The following is a 10,621-nucleotide window of genomic DNA, read 5'->3' as shown; positions in this document are numbered from 1 at the left end:
AGTGTTGGAGGTTATAAATGCTGCCATATGGAGCCCAGGAAACATGCCGACGACCTGTTGCAACACACACAGCGAGTTAATGATGGTGAAGATGGCATGGCCGTTAGTGGCCAAATAAACCTTATCCATTCACTACATCACTACATGACTGCTTCTGTTGTTTTAAGGTAAATGTAGGAACAGACTGAATGTGTGTGTGTGGGAGCTGGGTAATAGAGAGCAACCAGAGCAGCTTATGGAAAGTCAGAGCTTAGTTTGGACTACTTCTTAATGAGGACCTAATTACCTACACACACTCGGCTGATGTGATCCATTAATCATGGTGTTGTTGAGGTTTTTCTTAATGACAGCTGTTTTCTCGCACTAGTGATTTCTGCGTTTCTGTCTCACTGTTATTGTTGGGAAACCATAATAATGTTCCATCAGAGAAGAAATAATAAATGGAATCATTTTCAGCTTACAGCTAACAGGCTGCTCGTTGACTCACACAGCCCAGGAAAAATGGGCGACCTGCAGACGGAGGTTTCTAATATTCCCCAAAGGTCCTCGCCCTTTCAGCCGAGGTTTAGGACGAACAAGATGGCATTGTTCAAGTACCGAAACTAAAGGTTCCATCCTAAATATGTTAAAATATGAACCCACAAAGACCCAAACAGCCACCAGCAACCTAAAGCATCGACTGATAGAGAACGTTTAATACCTACTGATCCAATTATCTGATCAATACATGTGAATAATTGATGTAAAATGCAGTTTGTCTTTTCATGGTCATCAGATTGGACCCATTTGGACGTTCAGAGGCTCTGTAGTTACCGTGGAAACACCGTCATCTTCTACAACATTCACTCACCAGTAAAACCCATGGAGCTGGATGAATGACAGTGGATAGAGATACTAGTTTTATGTTCAGTTAATGATATATTTTGATTAAAAGGTCACTTTTTCTTCAGTTTTCTCTGTTTTTTATACAATAACCCTCAACTTTAATCAGAGCTTTTCTGAACATTGACATGATCAGTGAATTACATACAGAAAAAATACCAGATTTACACAGAAAAAAATCAAAATACAGAGGATAATATTATGACAAATGGTAGGGATGTAACAATGCATCGAGACTGAAAAGCTGATACAAATGTCTGACGATTCAAATCAGCGATGAAAAATGAATTGCGATGCCCTTTCTAAACAGCAGAGGGCAGAACATATTTTTGAGTTTACTGTTCGACCTCATACGTCACCTGTTTGACACAAAAATTGAAAACTATCTTATATCCAAATGTAATGAAACTACAGCTACAACATCTCAAAATGTACTTACATATGTTAAACATGACATACGTAATTTTGAATTTACTGTTAATTTGATCATTTTATTTGGAAAATTTCACATACACAAATGTAAATATGCCAAAACACGCCCAAATTTTAACGTCTTTATGATTGAATTTGAAAAATATATTAAATTGATGGAATTTCCCTTTAACAAGAAAAGCACAAACACTCTGACAATTTATATATTCTTTAAAATGGACTGAATTTACTCTCTGATGTATTTTTTTTTTTCTGAGATATTTATATTTTAAGTTATTATTTTTATTATTGTTTGTCTTATTTTTTCTTTGTGTCTGTAAGTCTTTCCATTATGTTAATTTATTTGTTTGGACGATTTTTCCTTTTGACATCTTGAATTTCTCAATGTTTTGTATGCACATGTAGTTTCAATAAAGTTGGAGGGGAAAAAAAAAGACAATGACATCACAGACACGCCCCCGGCGCCATTTTAATGGGGAAGCGAGCAACAACAAACACTGTTTATGAATGGAGAGGAGAGGAAAGGAAATTGAAAAATGCAGAAGAAAAAGAAGAACCAGCGGATACTATACCAAGAGAAACTTAGCAAAGATGCCAGGGATGGGTACTTGGCTAAGCTGGCCTCTGTAAACAGACATGGAGTCACAGAACCTGGAAGAAAAGCCATGTGTAAAGCGCACACAGCACTGCTGCCGCCGACTCTCCCATGGACATGAACTGTGGTTTCCAGCACAACTATGGACACTTTTCAACAGTTGAAAACTACACATCTGCTCAGGCTCATGGACACTTCTGCAGTGGCTGGGGCAGGATTTGTACTCAGTTCAACCAGAGAATTGTGCAAACACAGCCATCACTCAAAGGTAAGAACCCCTAGTTCAGCCTGTGATAAAACTGTGGTCCAAGCAGCCGCTGGTGTTTTTATTTGTACTGTTTACCTAGTAATTACAGAAAGTGAGTTGGCTTCAATGGTTTTAAAGCATGAAATACAACCTTTTCCTCCTTAAGTGTTTCACTAATTTGGTACTTTTGGTATTATTACTTCATATACTATTAGTACAAACACTGTAAACTACTTTTACTGTGTACTTTTGGAGTAATCATACTCCAAAATCCCTCCCAGGCTACAAGTGTCTTTGAAGTAGAGTTAAAGACTAAATTCAATGATGAATAAAATTTATTTTTCCAGTAAGTACCACATGAATCTAGTATATTTGGTATTAGTACTTAATATACTATTTGCACAAACAATATAAACTACTTTTAGTGTGTACTTTTGGAGTAATCATACTCTAAAATCCCTTCCAGGCTAGAAGAGTTTTCATCTGAAATGGGCTTTAAGACTAAATTTAGTGATGAATAAAATGGATTTTTCCAACAAATACCTCGTAAATCTGGTATATTTGTTGTTGGTACTTCATATACTATTAGCACAAACACTGTAAACTACTTTTACTGTGTACTTTTGGAGTAATCATACTCCAAAATCCCTCCCAGGCTAGAAGTGTTTTCATCTGGAATAGTTCTAAGAACAGTTACCACTGACCAAAACCACCTGCTGATCTAAACTGTTTAATTCCTGTTGATCCACTAATCCTATCAATCCATGTCAATAACTGGTGTCAAATACAGTTCATCATCTTTTCATGGTCATCAGATATGACCCATTTGGACGTTCAGAGGCTCCGTAGTTACCGTGGAAACACCGTCATCTTCTACAACTTTGATTCACCAGTCAAACCCATGGAGTTGGAACAATGACAGTGGATGGAGACTAGTGTGTTTATGTTTAGTTAAAGATATTTTTGCTGAAAAGGTCACTTTTTTTCCTCATTCATTTCTGATTTGTTCTAATAACTCTGAGCTTTAATGAACATCTACATGATCAATGATTTAAATATGAGAAAATACATGATTTACACTAAAAATACTTAAAGAGTATAGTAGTTCAATAAATGGTGATAAATCACTTAAGAAAGGTGAAATATAGAGGAAAATCCATTTGAGAACTGCCACAGAAGTACCACTGGGTCTTTATGGGCTAATACAGAAAGAGCCTTATTAAAGATCTGATTAAAATGACTCAATCTAATTATTAATATCTAAACCAAACCATGACCATTCGTTCCTCTTTAAACCAAGTGCTGTAACTCCCTAAACCCCCCACAGGAGTCATGATGTGAACCCACCCCAGCCTCCTCTGGTCTGCACAGAAAATACAACAGATATCACAAATGAGAAATGAAGTTGACCTGCAAGAAAATTAAGGCATACATTACATTTGTAACAATATGTAATGAAAGCAGTATCACATTTATTACAAAACATAATTGGATTTGCAAATTAGTTACATATGAATGTAATTTGTGTGAGACAAGTGTGCACAGCCTCAGCTCTCTAAAAGATCAGGAAAATGAGTTGGAAGAACTATGGTAGAAAAATACAATAAAATAACACTGGTGACCACTGAGTATTTAAGAGAAAATGGTTGTTTTTGAAACAAAATGATCTGGTCAAACCTCAAGATTTCTCATATTCACTGTCAACATCCATCGTTTCTATTCTTTATTCTGTTTGGTTTATATTCATGTTTTTGCTGTAGTCATTCAGAATTAACTTCAGCGGAATCACACAAACATTTGTCAGACAGTATTCCATAGTCAAGACCAAAGTAGGGCAATTAAAATTAAAATTCAGTCAAAAATTTCTATTTGCTCTATTTTTTTATTATTATTGTGACTTCAAATTTTTTAAATTTTTAAATTTTATGTTCTTATCCTGGTTTTTATCCTGAATTGTTCCTATCTTTTCTGGTTTTTATTGTTTTCTATGGCATCTTGTTTTTATTTATTTGATCTTATTTACTTATTTTATTCTTTTCCTTATCCATGCTGCTGTACTGATGAATGGTGGAACACTGAGCACTTTTTGTCCTGTCTGTGAGCGTGATCAAGTACCTGTCTTACATGTTCAGTGTATGTATTGTTGTAATACCAAAGCAATCACCTCGACTGCAAAACAAATCTACCTACGGGTACAAATAAAGTAACCTTGACCTTGACCTTAGCTTTACTTTCCACGGTGTAGTATTGGCTGAAAATGTGAAATTCTATGAATTAATGAGAATATGGGTATTTGTCTTAAGGAATGTTCATCTCTGAGTCAGTTCTACTTCAAGATACTGTTAGAATAAATTAGAATAAATTCACTTCTGACATTCCCCTAGTGGAAAACTTATAATGAATATATAGAAATATACATAAAGCTATGTGTGTATTTATGAGAAAAATGTATAAGATACCTTAAAAACATTAACCCATGAAGGCCCAAACAGCCACTGGTAAACAAAATCATCCTCCGATCTAGAATATTTAATAACTTCTGATCCACTAACCCTATCAATACATGTCAATAACTGGTATAAAATACAGTTTGTCTTTTCATGGTCATCAGATATGACCCGTTTGGACGTTCAGAGGCTCCATAGTTACCATGGAAACACCATCATCTTCTACAACATTGATTCCCCAGTCAAACCCATGCAGTTGGATCAATGACAGTGGATGGACACACTGGGTTTGTGTTCAGATAAAGTCACTATATCTGTTCAGTTTTCTTTACTTCTAACATAACAACCCTTAACTTTAATTTGAGCTTTTATGAACATCTACATGATCAGTGACTTAAATATAGGAAAATAACTGATTTTCACTTTTAAAAAATGCAAAATGCAGAGGATAATATTATATGAATATTAATTTTTGACCAAGACCAAGCGCCTAGAACTTTTCTTCTTCTTTTTCTGTTCTCTCCTAGCACAAAATACAGTCATGAAACAGGAAACAGAAAATGGCGAAGCAGCGCACAAAAACTGACAATTTTGCAGCAAGCGCAACTTGAAGGTCCGTCACAGGGAAATAATCTGACATGTTGTTTTCCTGTACTGATGTGTGACTGTGATGTAAACTCTACACAACGAGAAAATACAATTTTTAAACCTTGGGGTCGGGACCCCACATGGGGTCGCCTGGAATTCAAATGGGGTCGCCTGAAATTTGTAGTAACTGATAAAAAATTAAGAAAAACTTGCTAATAAAAAAAATCTATGTTGAGTTGACAGAGCCAATCCCAATCCATACCAGACAAAGTGCAGCACTGTGGTTCTGTTTGTGTGTCAAATGTTCACTGTGGTCAGTTTCAGATGCTGCAGCTCTTTCATAATTCATAGTTTCAGTTCTTGTTTGTTCAGTATTAATTGTCCTCCTTGTAAATCACAGCTGGAATGACTGGACAGATCCTGAGCCTTTGTGCAGTAATCTACACCTGGATTTACTGCCTCTGTCCACAATAATACACATTATACAGACTAAATGTCATCTAAAATTAATGTTTATTTGCCACATAGTATAGCAAATTATTACATGATCAAAACCGAATTAATTTTAGCAAAAAAAATGTCTGTGCTCTGTTCCATTGCCAGAAATTTGTAATGTTAAAATAGGTTCACGAGCCAAAAAAGGTTGGAAACCACTGCTTTAGACGGTGATGTGAGAGTGGAGTGTTTGTAAGATTTCCACTCTGGAAGGTGGTTTCACTTTTTTGTGTTTTCAACCCCCCAAAACGCTGTTGCCGTCTAAACGAAGACACATCTGATCAAATATTTTGACGGTTTCCCCCAAGAGCATTGTCATGTAAACCAAGGTTATTATTGTTAACGAAAACGAACGAAATGACAAAAACTAGAATTGTAAAAATCTTTTCATTAACTGACATAAATAAAAACTAGAATTAAAAGAAAAAAAATGAAAACTAACTGAAACTGTACTGTGTGTTTATTAAACTAACTAAAACAGATACAAATTCTGGATCAAATTCCCTTGGTTTTGGTCTTTGTCAATGTCAGATTGATGTTAAATGGATTTCTTTGTCTCTCTCAGTTTTCTGTGCTGTCTCCATACGACACTTTTTGCTCCGTCACTTGTGTTCACTTGTGGTTTCCAGTCGTCTTCTGGTCCCCACTCTACCTGGAAACATGGAGACTAAAGCAGCAGAGTCCTGTCTGGGATTGATTTGAATAGGAGCACAGAGAAGAAGAGAAAAGAGACCACTGAACTACAACTGAACTACAACTGAACTACAACTAAACTACAACTAAACTACAACTAAACTACAACTGAACTACAACTAAGCATTCAGAAAATAACGAAAACTAATAAAAACTATCAAACCTGCTCTAAAAACAAATTAAAACGAACTGAATTAGAGAAAAAAAAGTCCAAACGAAATAAAACTAAACTAGAATGAAAAATCCCAAACTATTAGAAGCTTGGTGTAAACTGAGGCTGAAGCTGGATCTGAAAGTGTGTGTGCTGAACACCTGCACGTCTGTGATCACACCTTTTCGACCACACACTGGTGAAGCCACTGAAGCGTATCACAAGCAGCTGAAGCTGATCAGCTGATACAAGCTCTCCATCAGCTAATGTCATGCTTAATTTCTGGCAGATGATAACGCAGCAATCATAATCATAGGACCACAGCGAGATCGTTTGGAAGGAAATGGACGGTCACCGGTGAAATATGGTGATAATGTGATTTGAGCTCAGTCCAAGGCACACTCTGCACGTCAGGGCTAAATGTGTCCTGTAGCACTTTGCAGATGGGGATGTCGAGCAGCAAAGCACGCTAGCTTTTTGATATTTGAGCAGACGAGGCCATTTTCAGGACCTTCTTCCTGCATTTAGTCCCTCGCTTTGATCCCAGACACTGAGGCACCGATGAGGAGGGAATGTTTTCACACAGGTTTTTGGCTAGGAGGACCTCTGGACTAACCTGCTTTACCAAGATTTTTATTTTATGAACCATTCATCGGGCAAGTGACTATTTTTGGTAATTTCCGCAAACATTCACATTACAAGACAGTGACAGTAACAGTTCCAGTGCAGACAATCTGAGGTCCAATGTGGTCTCCAGGGTCTGTCAGGTCCAATGTGGTCTCCAGGGTCTGTCAGGTCCAGTGTGGTCTCCAGGGTCTGTCAGGTCCAATGTGGTCTCCAGGGTCTGTCAGGTCCAGTGTGGTCTCCAGGGTCTGTCAGGTCCAGTGTGGTCTCCAGGGTCTGTCAGGTCCAATCTGGTCTCCAGGGTCCAGGGTCTGTCAGGTCCAGTGTGGTCTCCAGGGTCTGTCAGGTCCAATGTGGTCTCCAGGGTCTGTCAGGTCCAATGTGGTCTCCAGGGTCTGTCAGGTCCAATGTGGTCTCCAGGGTCTGTCAGGTCCACCTGTGCATGAACAGTGAGTGGACCTGCTGTGTTCAGTTCCATGCAGTAATGGAACTAATGTAAGGACTGATGTTCAAAGGGGTCATGTGGATGTGGACAGGGGTCTGGACCCGCACATATTGGTCTAATGTTCTAAAAGGGATGTTCCTTTCACCATACATGTGTTTTTGTTGTATTTTTTCATATACTGTATTTTTCATGGATTTATTTATTTGCCACATACAGGCAAGGAATCAAATATGTTAGGCTAACGTCACTGATCTTGATTTTCTACATACAATTTTTTTTTTTTTTTTAATTTCACAAAAGTAATACAGCCTTGTTATATCCTCCAATAACACACTAAGGTTGAAATGTTGAATTTCAGAGTATTTCTATGAGTGACCTATAGAGGGTTAAGATTTAAAAAAAAAAAAAAAAAAAAAAAGGAAGTTTTCCAGTCATTCAATCTAGAGCAAACCAGTTACAGCTCTGGAAAACAAAGATATGAAAGAATATAGGAGTGGACCTGAATGAAAACCTGTGGAGCTGGATGAAGAGGAAGATGGATGGTCACAAACTGTCAAACGAATAACCTGCATTTAGCATTTAAATACAAAAAAGAAATTTAAGATGGTGACTGAGAGCACAGCAAGACACATGAACACATAATGCTTATCGCACCAAATATTTAATTCCTGATATTCTAATGTAAAATCATTAGTGTTAATTGTACACATAAAATAACTGCACTGATTTCAAGAAACTTGCTAGAAGAGTGGGGCATGGGCCAACCCTGGGGCGCCACAAGGGGGAGAAAATGTGACGAATTCATGGGGCCCAGCATTTCTGGGGGGTCCATAGACCAGTGGAGTGGGTCCAGTGGGTCCAGTGGATACAGGTTAGAAGTTGTGAAAATTCCGTGTAAGATCTGTTGTACAATAGAGGCTTAGAAGCCGGGAGTCGGACGTAGAAAGCATGTTAAGTAGGGCTGTGTATTGGCAAGAATCTGGCAATACGATACAAATCAGAACACTAGGATCACGATACAATCTATCACGATATATCATGATACTGTTAAAAAGGCAATTTTTTGTTTGTTTCTTTTTTTAAAATGATTATTTCCTTGAAGAATTGAATTCCAGCAGAAGTCTGCACAAATCCTAAACACATTTTTATTTGATCCCAACAGGATCTAATGTTCTATCACCAAATGTTCCAACTGTGTTCAAACTGAAATTCTGTTTTACAGACATTCCAGTTTCAGATCCTGTTCAAATGTTCAGATTCTATTAGTTCACAACTGACATCAGAACAGGATTTGAGTTCAATCCAACAAAGGAACGAACATTATTGAATAAAAGAGTGTGAAATAAGAATAAATAAAATATAAACAAAAAAGAAAACCAAAAATGAATATGAATAAATACCTAAAAATATCGATACAGTACTTTTTAATATTAATACAGTATTGTGAAATGAAATATTGCGATATATTACAGAACCGATATTTTCTTACAGCCCTAATGTTAAGTTTCACTTTCGCTTCACTCCAGCGTTAGTTCTGTTAGTTATGGGCCACACCCCCACATATATGACTACTGCACCCCCACCCCACCCCCCCACCTCCCACACACAGACACACTCCGACAAATTGACATGATACGTAATTTTATGAAGGGCCCACGTTTACCTTTCATGGGGCCCACAATTGCTAGCGGCGGCCCAGGGCCAACCACTAAAATTTGGATTAAAAAGGGTCAGAGGCTGATTTTATGTCTTTATATGTGACTGGAATTCTAAAACACTAAAACAGGCTTAAATCTATTAAGTCTTATATTGTTACAACCTGTGATCTCATGGTTTACATACAATAATAATAATAATAATAACTTTATGTATATAGCACCTTTAAAAACAGAGTTTACAAATTGCTTTGACAGATGAAGCACAAGTGCATAACAGCAGAATAAAAACATAGAAACCAACACAATAAGAGAGACAAGTACAGCAAACACAAAAACATGACTAACTTTGAATATATCGTACAACATAGTATGAAAGTACTGCATACTCTTCGGGCAAAAATATCCCATTATTCCAAGTAGTAATGGTGACATCAACATAACAAACCTGACTCTAATGATCGTAAATGAACGATCCATCACACGTTACACAGGCTGGTGATGCTATCAGTAGGTCTTTCCTTTTCCTTATCTTGCAGATGCTTTAGAGATGCACCTACACATTCTCATTCCAAACTCATCACACACTGACACTTAGGGCATCACATTAACACCCTGTCCACACTAATATTTTACTACACAGATATGTTCCTCCTCCGTTAATAAATGGAATTTGTGTGAGTTACATGATGTGGATTTGTCTGTAACGCCGGTCCATTTTCGGGGTCACTGCAGGTCATACACTGATTTATACACCTGCATTTGATGTTTCAGGTGCAGATTCATCACACAAAGCAATAATACGCTGGAAAAAATCCAAATCTTACCATGTGTGTTTTTGTCATTTGTAGTCCAAATATCCCATCACACTTAAAATAAGACATAATCACCTGAAGAGTAACTTTTCAGTGAGATATAAGAACTGATTTTTAGACATTAGATCTGGAAAATTTTGTTTTAATAAATCTTACCAAGATAATTTTCACTTTTTTGCTTGAATTAAGCAAAAAAAAAAAAAAAAAATCAGCCAATGGAACAAGTGAAAATTATCTTGGTATAATTTCTTGAAATCAGATTTTCCGGATATGTTGTCTATAAATCAGTTCTTATATCTCGCTGAAACGTTCCTCTTTAGGTGATTCTGTCTGATTTTAAGTGTGATGGGATATTTGGACTAGAATGAGAAAAATACACTTGGTCAGATTTAGATGTTTTTCTACTGTGGACATGGGCAAAGCTGGAGCTGTGAAGGCATTATTTAGAAAAATCTACACTTTTGTTTTTGTGACCTAAACTGTCACGAGAGGCCCAAACATCAAGAAAAATGGCAGCTTTGCAAAATATCTGCATTATTCCAAATAAGCATT

The 10,621-nt window shown here is 36.9% G+C and overlaps 1 protein-coding gene across 1 annotated transcript in view; it reads left to right on the top strand.

Moving 5' to 3' along the window:
* Nucleotides 1–2,111: 2,111 nt before the first annotated feature.
* The window catches only part of LOC115422522 (heart- and neural crest derivatives-expressed protein 2-like), a 49,670-nt gene continuing 41,160 nt past the window's right edge, over nt 2,112–10,621 (top strand). Inside the window, exon 1 of the mRNA XM_030138918.1 lies at nt 2,112–2,177. The gene's annotated coding sequence lies outside the window, so the exon portion shown is untranslated. The remainder of the gene's footprint in view (nt 2,178–10,621) is intronic.

The sequence above is a fragment of the Sphaeramia orbicularis genome, chromosome 1 (genome assembly GCF_902148855.1).
Source record: "Sphaeramia orbicularis chromosome 1, fSphaOr1.1, whole genome shotgun sequence".
NCBI classification, from domain to species: Eukaryota; Metazoa; Chordata; class Actinopteri; order Kurtiformes; family Apogonidae; genus Sphaeramia; species Sphaeramia orbicularis.
Note: the sequence above shows the minus strand (reverse complement) of the source record. Positions and strands in the feature narration are given on the sequence as shown.